This window comes from Amborella trichopoda, chromosome 2, assembly GCF_054954075.1.
Source record: "Amborella trichopoda isolate Santa Cruz 75 chromosome 2, AtrichopodaSantaCruz75HAP2 v2.0, whole genome shotgun sequence".
In the NCBI taxonomy this organism is placed as follows: Eukaryota; Viridiplantae; Streptophyta; class Magnoliopsida; order Amborellales; family Amborellaceae; genus Amborella; species Amborella trichopoda.
In genome coordinates, this window is record NC_142337.1 from 54628344 (window position 1) to 54641272 (window position 12929).

General features: G+C 32.2%; 1 long non-coding RNA gene across 1 annotated transcript; it reads left to right on the plus strand.

The window, feature by feature from the left end:
• Positions 1 to 4656: 4656 nt before the first annotated feature.
• On the plus strand, positions 4657 to 12386 carry LOC148783357 (uncharacterized). Its single transcript, XR_016050397.1, has 2 exons — positions 4657 to 4791; positions 11914 to 12386. It is a non-coding gene; the product is annotated as an uncharacterized LOC148783357 (long non-coding RNA).
• The last annotated feature ends 543 nt before the right edge of the window (positions 12387 to 12929 follow it).

Consider the following 12929-nt stretch of genomic DNA (forward strand, 5'->3'; position numbering starts at 1 on the left):
CTCACACTTATATAAAGTTTTTCCATAAAAAATACATCATAAAGTTCACAACATCATATATAACAAGCGTTAGTTGAAGGATACCTCTCTTAGCTAACCCCTCTGCCAAATCATTAGCCATGTTTAAATGAAATCTCCAACTCAATACAAATACCCAAAATATGTCTCCAAGAGAACCTTAAAGCCCATGGTGGTGTGGATCAGTGTACGAAAAATCGAACCAGATCAGTTAATCGAATATGGGTCTAGAAGCAGTTTAACCGGCCTAGCCAACCGGCCTAGCCAGGCAAGTCCCGAGCAATCAAAAAAGTGTTAAACAGAATAATAACACAAAAATAAATTTAATAAAATATAAAATATATATTTAAAGTATGATTAAATAAAGCGCATCCAAATGAACTTGAAAATTAATGAAAAAAATGGATTTTAAAAAGTCTATTTATACCCAAAGGTATTTTTGAAATTTTCTAAAAAAAGATGAGAAAATGTCAAAAAGTCAGTGGATAAAGGTTTAATTAATGGAATTAATATTGGTAACAATGGGTTGAAGATTTCACATCTTCAATACGCTGAAAATACCATTATTTTTTGCAACCTTGAAGAGAGGGAGTTTAGGTCTTTATGGGTATTCCTAAAATGCATGGAGTTTAGGTCTTTATGGGTATTCCTAAAATGCATGGAGTTAGCTATGGGATTGAATGTTAACTTGGGCAAAACGGCTCTTATTGGAATTGGCTATGAGGAAAACAAGTTGAGACAATTGGGTATTATTGGATGTGAGGTCAGTAAGTAGCCTAGTAAATATTTTAGAATTCCCCTGGTTGCTAGAAATGCTTCAAGATCGATTTAGGATCTAATTGTTAAAGGGTTTGATAAGAAAATAGATTTATGGAAATCCAAATTATTATCTTTTGGGGAAAGAACCGCTTTGATAAAATCAACTTTATCTAATTTACCAATTTACTTTATGTCTATCATTCGAATGCCAAAAGAAGTGGCAAAATGGTTAGGAGATATAATGTGAGTCTTTCTTTCGGGGGAAGTGGGAGAGAGAAAAAAGAAGAAGCTTTTAAGGTGGGATAAGGTTTGTGCTTCCATTAAGGATGGGGGACTGGGTATCAAGAGGTTGAGGATAATGAATACAAGTCTACTTACAAAATGGTGGTAGCATTTTTAGTCACATCAGAAATCCTTATGGTGTGATATGCTCATAGAAAAATACATATTAGATGTATGCTTCAAGAAGTCTAAGATCTAAAGCATCCATGTCTAGTATATGGAAAGGAATTGACTTTCACAAGCCTTTATATCTCCCCCACTGTTATAAATTGGTAGGCAAAGGAGATCAAACCCTTTTCTGGTTTGATAAGTGGTTGGTAGACTACCCCTTTGATGTTTGTTCCTTGAGGTTTTTTCTATAGTGTTAAACCCATTGGCCTCAGTGAATGAAGTAAGAGGGGATGATGCTTCTAATAATTCTTGGCTCATTGTGTGCAAGTATAGGAGGCTGTCTGACTCTTTTACTGCTAAATTCCAAAATCTCTTGGAGCTTTTACAGACCTTCTTCTGTGCACTAAACAAAGAAGATACTCTTAAATGGGATCTAAATTCTCATGGTGATTTTTTGATGAAGTCAGTTTACTGCCTCGTTTTATGATGATAAGTAAGTGCGGACCTCGATCTTCGCAAAATTTGAAGTCTCATATCCCTCTGAAAGTTCAATTGTTTTTGTGGATTGCGTGCCAAAAGAAGATTCCTACCATAGACAATTTTCGAAAAAGAGGGTTTGCTTTAACAAATGCATGCTTGTTGTGCTTTCAAAATGATGAAACTGTGGATCATCTTTTGCTACACGACCGATTTTTCCAAAATCTTTGGAATTGGGATTATAGGTTTGATTCAGCTTTGTATCCACATTCCTCAGTCAATGAATGTCCTTCTTCAACAATGGATGCATCCAGGAATTCCAAAGATTGGTTATATTCTATGGCAGTCTATATTGACTAACATATAATGGAATATTTGGAGAGAGCGTAATAGAAGAGCATTTGAAGGAGTGTGCATGGATATGGATAATCTGAAATCAATTATTCTTGCTATGGCGGTGGACTGGTTCTCGGTGCTCAAAGATTGTAGCAGTGTTCCCAAAAGTTAGGTTATCCAAAATCCCTTGGAAGTGGCAAATATTTAAAAGTATTTCAACATGATTCGTGCAAACTGGAGACCACCTCCTTTGGAATGTCTTAAACTCAATTTCAATGATAGTTCTTTGAGTAACCCAGGGCTAACTGGCTTTAGTGGTTTAATCCGAGATCATAATGGACTAGTTTTAAAGATTTTTTCATGTCCATGTGGTATTACAACAATAAATGAGGCTGAATCAAGAGGTTTATTCAAGGGCCTTAAATTGCTCATCGATATGGATGACCATAAGATAAATGAAGGAGACTCTTCAGATGTTATTTCATGAGCAAGAGGAGAGGTGAAACCACCGTGCCAACAACGAGGTTTTTTTAATGAAATTAATTCTCTCTTACTTATTTATTCGTTTGAATTGTTGCACTGTTATAGAGAAGGAAACTCTAAGGCTGATACGCTTGCCAAAGGGGGAGTTCACCAACAATCGTTGGTGATCTCAACTCTCCTGTAATCTCCTAGTGTACTTATCTTTGAGGCAACGAAATTCGTGGTTAATATTATAAAAAAAAAAAAAAAAAACAAAAAAAATAAATAAATAAAAATTAAAAAAAAAGCAAAAACTTCAACCCTTGTAAGAGAGCTGAAATCTCTGCTTCATTTGATGTTACATTCCCACAATGGCCCCAATAACAACAATAGTTGAAACTCTAGCACCCTCCTTCATAAAAGACATCCAATTCCATAAATTGTGAACAATCTTGACCTTTAGGGGTACCATACTAAGGCTTCGTCCATCAAAAGTCCTTTTATATCTTTCCGACCAGATCTCCCATAATTCTAAAGCTCTGAAAGCTTTCTATATTAATATTCATACTTTTGGTAGACCACAGACATCCATCTACTCCAAAATATTAAAGTTCCTCCTCCGTAGAGCCATGAAGCAACCAATCTTTAGCAAAACACACATCCATAAATTGTAAGCGAATGGCCATTGTGAGAACAAGTGATCACATTTTTGTATGATAGACAAGCATTCACCACTATCTTGCCTTCTTTAAGTTAAAGTTTTACCTTAAAACAATGTATGATAGACAAGCATTCACCACTATCTTGCCTTCTTTAAGTTAAAGTTTTACCTTAAAACAATGTCCAAAAAAACGCATGCACCTTATGTGGGATACACCACTTCCAAATCTTTTGCAAAATTTGGTTGCTCCCATCTCAGTTTCATGAAAAAAATAATCCACTAAGCTAATTTAACCAAAAACCACCCATCATCTACAGCCTCCCATATCGCCTCATTATCGGCATTCTTTGAAAAATATTGAGATTCCAACTCCTCAACAGTGCTCCATATTGCAAGAACACCCCATCAAATAAAGAAATTGGGGTAATTTTGGTAAATAAAAAATAGTATCAAATAAAGAAAAATATAACGAGTTATTTTCTTCGTAAAAAAATAAATTCATTAAATTTTTGGTAATTAAAATAAACTAGGGTTTTTTGTTTTGCAAACAAATCGGTTGAGGTATTTTCGGTAATAAATTTTAAAATTAGTTAAAAATAAGATATTTGGATGTATTTTTGGTTAAAACCAAATTGAGGTTCCTAACGGTAATAAAAAATAAAATGGGGTAAGGTAAAATAATTTGATGGTCAAATAACAAACTGAGGAAAATTTTGGAAATTAAAATAAACTGAAATATTATTCTTTTTTAAAATAAATAAAGCTACTTTTTTTGGTAAAAATAATAATTAAATAAGGTAAAGAAAAGTAATTTGTTAAAAAAATAATTTGAAGTACTCTTCGGTCATCAAAATAAACCGAGGAGATCCTAGAAACATCGGATATCCCAAGATAACCCCTAGCCACTTTGTTGACAAACCTCTTGTACCCTTACCATGGGCTCTATAACTTTTGTCAAAAACCTTTGGGTCGCAGAATTTTAAGGTCTATCACCGACCCACTTTTGATGCCAAAAAAGAACTTTGTCATTCTTGCCAACCAGCCAGCAAACATTGCTTACTACAAAAGCTCTACAAGACATAATCCCTTTCTAAAGATGAGATAGACAGACAATATTAAGTCCCCCATTTATGAACATCAACCAGCGATTGAGGCCATGTTTGGCTACCAGCACTTGTCTTTTTTGACAGGGGTATTTTAACTTTTTTTTATAATTTTTTTGAAATTTTTTAACATCCCCAAGTTAGACCACCTAACTCAGAGATATTCAGACGAGTCTGAGTTGGCTCACCTGATTAATCAAACACATCTAACATGAACTAGTTCATCCTCGATGTCCATCACTAGGAATAGATGGTGGTTAACACTACAAAGTATACTGTGTAGTATTTGGATTGCTTCCAACTTCCCACCGTAATAATGCATTTTAGTTAGTAACCAAATTACCCTCTTTGATAAGGAGGAGGCCGAAATTCTTCGTTTTCCGGCATCCCTTTGTCTTAAATAACCCAACCCCCGGCCCTCTCGAAATAATCGTAAGTGAAACCTATAAAACACTTTTAAACTCCCCAGCCTCTCTCATTATTCGTTAAAAAGTTTTTAAACTCCCAAGTCTCTAAATCTCATATGCACATGCACCCCAGCTCATCTTCAGCCTGCACAAGGTCCCTTCTCTGCATAATCAGGTTAGTGACCAACTGCTCTCTTTCTCTAGCTAAAATTCAAAATCAAAGGCCCTCTTTCTCAAACTATAATTCAACATCAGGCCACCCTTTTTCTCTCTCTCAAATTGAAATTGATCGTATTTCTTTTCATTGTTTCGTAACTTCAAAATCAAGCACCCCCCATAAAAAAAACAGAAACATAAAACAAAATTGGTCAAGTTTCTTTCAATTATTTCATAATTTTAAAAATTATGAGAATTTTTCTTGTTTAATCTCTCAATCATGATAGTTTTGCTTTTGTTGGTTTGGTTTTTTATATTGTAGCTGTTTGGTTACTCTCTCTCTAGTAGGTCCTCTATCTCTCACGCATGGACACCCTGGCTCTATCTTCAGCCTGCATTATGCCCTTCTGTCCCTAATCAGGTTATTTTCTCTCTAGCTGAAATTTAGGGCCTCTTTCTCTTTCTAAAAATGTAATTCAACATCGGATATGTTGGAAAAAAATATTTTCCTTTCATATCATTTGGAAATTTGAAGTCTGTTTAAAACATGATGTTTGGCAAGAGAATACCATTTGGAAATCTGAAGTTTGTTTAAAACATTATATTTCACAATTTAGGAAGCATAACGTATGGAGTTTTTCAAATATTAAGAAGGAAAATAAGGATGAGAGGTATGTCACTTTCATAAGGAGACTTTTCATTGAAAAATAAGATTCGACAGCATAATGAGAAAGTTATTAAAAAAGCTACATATCTTGACAGGGTGCGATTTCTATAAGGTTGCAACCTTGAACGATCTAATTAAGGCGTACCTCCAAAGGGTGCGATTTCTATAAGGTTGCAACCTTGGACGATCTAATTAAGGCGTACCTCCAAAGGGTGTGATTTCTATAAGGTTGCAACCTTGAACAATCTAATTAAGGCGTACCTCTAAATTTTATTTTTGGTGTAAAAAAATCTTTGGAATATCTAAAAACCTATTTTTATATCTAATTATAAAATTTTAAGAGAAAATTTCGTATAGAATCCTAATTTCTTATATTACTTCATGGTAGATTCTCTTTCCGTTTTTCTTTCAAGCACCATAAGGAAATCCGTAAATATTTCACCGTACCCCGTCATCTCTTATCTTTCTCTTTTATTGACTTTTGACCATAAAAATTAGCCCCAACAAATCTTTTTATACCATTTCGTCCCAAAACCTTTTTTAACCATCTTTTTCTCTTTCTACCGATAAAAAAAAAAATTTGGGTTAAAACGGTATAAAAAGATTTATTGGGGCTAATTTTTATAGTCAAAAGTCAATAAAAGAGAGAGATAAGAGATGATGGGGCATGGTGAAATCTTTACGGGTTTTCTTTTGTTGCTTGACAAAAAAAAGGAAGGAGGGTCTAAAAGTTTTTGGGTTGAAATGATATAAAAAAAATTGTTAGGCTAATTTTTATGGTAAAAAATCAATAAAAGATGGAGATAAGAGATGATGGGGTATGGTGAAATCTTTACCGGTTTTCTTATACTGTTTGAAAGAAAAATAAGAGGGTCTACCATGAAATAATACGATGAATTAAGGTTCTATACAAAATTTTCCCAAATTTTAAACTCCAAAAATGATTAAAATCAAGTAGATCTATGAATATATGAAAATCTTGAAAATATATGGGCTAGATAATGTGTTGCAAGATGCACTATTTTTGGGAATTAAAATCTCTCTTCTTCTTTTTTATCATATTCATATATCTTGATGTCGAGATGGTCAATTAGAGAGTTTTTTAACATTAAAACAACTTTTTTTGATAGAGTTTTGAGGTGCCTCAGTGATTCTACATTTTAAGGTTGCAACCTTATATAAACGTTTTCCATCTTCAAATAGATACATACATTGATCGACACAAATTAGTTGGACAACCATAACAGAGATGCTAGACCTAAAAACTTCTCTCTTTTTCTCTCTCTCTCATTTTCACACTACTCTTTTATTCGGGTGCTGTCTGTATAGAGCCTAGGCTCTAAACAATGAAATTAGAGCTTACCTTCAAACATTGTCAAGAGATGTGGTTCAATACTTGAAATCTTTGTGATAGCTTTAAAATATATATTTTTATTTATTTATAAAGTTTAAAGCTTCAAAAATAGTGTAGATCGATAGATCTATGAAAATTTGAAATCTTGAAAATTAACGGTCCAAAAATGCATTACAAAGTAGCCTATTTCCAAAACTTGAAATCTATTTTTTTTTTCACGTCTATGCATCTTGATGTCGATATGATCAATTTGAGAATATTTAGATATCAAAACAGCCTCTTTTAGTGAAATTTTTGAGGTAGGCTCAAATTTGATTGTTTCGAGCCTGTCTCTATATAGAAAAAAGGCCATTAACTATAAAATTAAAATAACTCTTCGTACATAGGATTTCACCGCAACTTGTCATTTGTGCATTAATTGGAAGATAACTAATTTTCCTAGTTCCAAAAATGACTATTTGTTTCTTCCAATTCTAGAACATTCTATAATTCTCTACAATGCCCTAGAGAGATAAGACAAAAATACCTTTTAGTAATGTTCTAAGGACATGGTTTTTACGCGTCCATGTAGAAATGAGTCACCTTTTAAAAATCTATTTTTGAGATGGATTTTTTAACTTAATTTTTAACGACATGTTATCTCTAACATGGAGATCATGAATATAAAAAAATAAATAAAATTTAAAAATTAAAAATAACAATTCTATTAAAAAAAGATTTGGATCGTTAGTTTCAAATTTTTTTTATGGAAACCTAATTGCATCCATCTCTAAGATAGATGCTTTATACACAACATATTGTATAAATGCGATCCAGCTCGCATGAAACAATTTTCTATTTTTAATTACATTTCTAATGTCCCTCTAAATTTGAAAATTCCTTTCTTCAAGTCTGCCTTATTTCTTCCTTCAAGAGCTCCCTCATGGACTCTTCCACGGAACTCTCTATTTTGTCGCTTTATTTATCGACCATCAATTTTCAAGCACTGCTTTCATTTTCCTTTTTCTCAATCTCATCTTCGGAATGAACTACCGCCATAAATGCTGCACTTTGTTCAGCTTCAGGAAACCTTAGTTCAGCTACTAGATTTTCATATTCTTCAAGTCCCATAGATAAATCTTCAATTTCTTCCTTTAAGACCTCCCTCATGGGCTCTTCCATGGACCTCTTTGTTTCGTCCCTTTGTTTCTCGATTGTCATTTTCCCAGCTTTGCTTTCATTTTCATTTTTTCTCAATCCCATCTTCAAAATGAACTACTATCGTAAATGTTGCACTTTGTTCAGCTATCTTCTTGGTTCTTTTTGGAAGTTCGGGAAATCTTAGTTCACATACTAGAACTTCAATTATATATGTCGGGTCATGACCAGGTCTTTCCTTTACCGAAGCTTACCAAAGTGATTTTACCGGGTTTCGCTTCGCTTAGGTCTAGGTCCAAAATCCGAAGACTTCGGCCTCTTTAGCTGAAAGGAAGCGAATCTGACCACAACGGTGAAAGATTTGTTGTATCAATCAACATTGTTACTGGCCAAATTAGTATATACCTCAACCTTTTCCAAACTAGTGTCAAAAAATAATTTCAGTGAGTTCAATTGTTTTATTGATTATGCAATTTATTATTTTATATTTATAGTTTATTTTTCCCAATTAGCCCAACCCTAAAAAACTAGGGCTTGGGCCACAAAGTGTGACATGAGTGCCGATCAACCACAGCTTGAGGGTAGGGCTAGGCCCGGCCTGGGCCAAGATTGGCCCGATCCTTTTTCTTTTTTTTCTCCTATTTTTCTTTTGATTTTATTCGGCCCATCCTTGTTGATTGGGCTAGAACCGGGATTAGGTGTAGGGCTCTTTGGACCCATCATAGCCATGTGGGCTTGGGCCAACCCTATGGGAACTAGAGCCATGCTAGGGCCAAGGTTGGCCCAGCCCATTGCCAAGAAAGACAACGTCAAATGTGACCATAACCAAAAGGATCTGCAAAAGTTTTTATAGGAAGACAACGGTCAGATAGAAAGGGTAGTCGACAAAAAAAATTACTAACTTGAGAAAGTTTTACGAAAACCATACCAGCTTCAACAGATTGAAGTATCAAGTTCTGGCAATATAGTATATTATAGATGAATCTGGTAGTTGTTTAAATAGACATAATGTATATTGTAAATGAATATATTAGTAGGAGTAGTTTAAATAAAATATAATCTATAATTCACAAATATTCAAAATCAAGTTCAAAGACTACAAAAGTTAATATGATTATGGATGAATCTAGTAGTTGTTTAAATAGATACAATATAAAATGTATATGGTAGATGAATATGGTAGTGTAATAATTTAAATAAAGGATAGTCTACAATTCACAAATATTGAAAATCAATTATTCAAATAATACAAAGTTAAAATTAGAATGAGTTGCGAATGATGAATTTACTTAAGTATGTGGTTTATTTTGTTAAAATTTATTTTTTATAGTATTTTATTGATCAAATAAACGTGTGTGTGCAAATATCATTAAAAGACAAGAGGTACTTATGTTTTCTTCATAAGGGGTAAAGTTGAAATTCTTACTAGAAGAATAAAAGTATGCTACAAATAAAGTTTCAAAGCACCAACTTCAAAAATACTATTGTACTTTTGTAGAAATTTAAAGTTTTTTCTTAATGATTAATTAGCAAAACAATCGATTTTGAAAAAACATCAATTTTTAGGGGGATGGGGGTATTTTAAAAATAATCCAAAAAGAACGGAAAATGCAAAAATAAGTATTCATGGCTAAAGATAAATTTATAATCTTATATGTTGAATTCTCCATTTCAAGTTTTTGGCATATATCATTGGGCTCACTTTTGCAAGTATAAGTTCTTGAGATGCTTGCTACAAAACATAAAAGTCTTGAACTTTTTTCTGAGTGTCTATTTCACCCCTTTTTTTTCTCAAATCATTTTTCAAACAACAAACTATCAAGCTTTTCAAAGATAGATTTCATTTTTTTTATAATTATCTATAATAGTGTAAACTGTAGTAATATAGTACAAGAGTTGAATACTTTGTATCTTTTTATAATATAGTTGCAGGTGGCACATGCTTACATGAATAGCAATAAATCATGAATTTTATGGTTACATGAATAGTGCTAGCCATTGTTTCAAAACCTGGATCAATGGGGTGGTTCGTCCACCTTAGAAATAATGTGGAGATCACTAGTTTTGATCATTATTTTTATTCTTTGCACCTACATTTTTTTGCTTGAACAAAATATGTTGTAAATAGCAAATCCCACTAATAATATATATAGTTTAAATATATAAAGAATAGGGCATATAAACTTGCCAAATCTTTTGCATGCCTTTGACTCATGATTTGAAGTCACATGCCTTTAATATGACAATACTTTAGAATAATATACTTTTGTTGTGGTAAGTTTTTCTTTTGTATTTATTTGTTTTGTGTTATAAAAGCCTTTTAAGAATCTCTCTATACATAAATTTCAGCTAATTCTCGACGCTGAATTAAAAAATCAGAGAAAAGTTGGACAAAAGTTTGTTTAGCAAAGTAGAAAGCTTAGTAATTACATTGGACGACAAAATAGGTTAGGGTATTGGAGGAGACTAAAGAGGTATATTAGTTTTAAATATATTTTTATTAGTAACATATGTTTTTTTATCTTGTATAATTTTTTATGTTTATTTTTTTGTGCTATTTTCGTTTTTGATTTTATTGTATTATTTATCATGAAATGTCATTCTATTTTTTTCCCTAGTACCCAAGTGAATTTAGAGTTAGTTGATATTTATATTTAAACATATCATTTATTTATTTATTCAAAAATTATTTTATGTAGTTATATTCTATAGCTTTGAAATTTTATATTTTAATAATTTTTTTTAAAAAATTACATTCAGACATGGTTTTAATGCCTTTATTATAGCCTATGTTACTTTTTGCATAAATTACGTTAAGACCACCCCATCCACGACCTATTTTAAAAGAATTACCCATATTTCCAATATTGGACAGTTGGAAAATACCGGAAGTGCTCTACCAACTCTATTAATAAAGACCTATCAAGTACTATCCACACCAAACAAGCACATTAGCTCAACTTCCTAAGTAGTTTGGCAATAGAAAAAATGGAATTAATAAAGCATAATGTAATTAGTTTTAATTATTTCTTATTTTATTTATTGTTATTTGTATTTGAATGTATTTTATTTTTCAATATTGAAAAATAAAATAATTCAAATACAAATAATAATAAATAAAATAAAAATAAATAAAACTAATTATATTACATAAATTCTGTTATACTAATTGAATGCTAAGAATTTGAATAATAATTATTTATAATAAATATGGTATTTTTAATACTAGACAACTTAAAAATTGAGTTATCCGACATCTGAAATGCCAACCACAGTTTTTTTCAACCACAGTTTTTTTCAATGTTTCAAATACCAGATAGGCCCTTACTAATAAAGATGGTTGTAGGATTTCCCACCTGTCCAGTATTAGAAATGTCGAATTAGAAAACAAGTCTAAAATAAATCTACAAGGTTAAGCTATTTACGTAATATTTGCTAAAAACCCATTTTGTAATAAGGGAGTTGAAACCATGTTCATACACAATTTTTTACTTCAGTGAGAGGACATTTTTTTTAGATATCTCATCTAGTTCATTGATTATTTTACTCTATTTATATTTATTCACTATTCTTTGCTTATAAATTGGAATTAACTCCATATCGTCTTTTTATGCTTAATGCATGTAATACACGTGCATTTAAAACATCTGCAAAGCTAGTGTTGCCAATGGCGACTGTTATCACATCACTCTTTTTTTGTTTTGGTCATTTTGTAGTTAGTACTCTTACTTCTCTTTATGACTTACCTCTATCTATTAGCCACTAAGATAACCTAAAAAAACTTAATATATGTTTATGTTTTCACTGGATGACACATTGTATCAAACCTGATTGTGATTTGTGTTTATTTTTCTCTTGAAAAATGTGTTAGTTGAGTTTCTAGATGTACCATGTCAAGCTTGCCACACCCACAGAGTTTTTCTCTTGAAAAATGTGTTAGTTGAGATTATGGATGTGTCATGCTAAGCTTGCCACACCCGCAGTTATTGTTAACGAAATGCAATTGCTCATACCCAAGTTGGACATAGAGCAACAAGAGCTTTTCAAGGCCTCACCCGCAGTTATTGTTAACGAAATGCAATTGCTCGCACCCAAGTTGGACGTGGAGCAACAAGAGCTTTTCAAGAAGAATATTGAGGGGCAACCAAATATTTACTCGGAAAACTAAAGAATATTGAGGGGACAACTAAATATACCGAATAACCTTCAATTTTTCGTTGGGGAGATCATTCTAGAATGGTATTTGCATAATTTATATTTTCAGGTGTTTTGGAGGTGTAGCAGTTTGGTTTTTTAACCGTTTTTCATTTGGACTTTTGGAGAAGTGATATTTATGGATTTGATATTTATAATAAGGCTTTATTCTTGCCAAAAGAAAGAAAATTGCTGACGTTATGCTTGTCAAAAAGAAAGAAAGATCGAGTTCAATTGAGTTGGATCATCGAAAGTTTGAGTTTGCACATTTTATTAGTTTGAGATATTATTTTGATGCTGTTAATTTGAGATATTATTTTGATGCTGTGAAGATTGTGTTTTTATTTTAATTGGTGGGAGAGAGAAATTTAACAGAGAGATTTACTTTCTATCAATAGAGTTGGAGAAAGGTTTTTGCTTTTGATGCTTTTGGGTTTTATTATTGATTGAGATATTATTTTGATGCTATGAAGATTGTGTTTTTTTTTAATTGATGGGAGAGAGATTTAGTAGAGAGATTTACTTTCGGGTAATAGAGATTGGTTTTTGCCACCGATGCTTTTTGGTTTTGTTATTGATGGGATGTAACTCAAATTTAAGATTCATATTTTAATAGAGATTGATTTATTTGGGTATAGATTTGGAGTTGGGTTATCTCGTTATTGGCTTTTGGGGTAAAAGGATTTTAATAGAGATTGATTTATTTGGGGATAGATATGGAATTGGGTCGTTATCAGCTTTTGGGGGTAAAAGGTGAGCTTTTTGGCAGAATTTGAAAGTGGGTTTTGTATATTGATCAATTTTG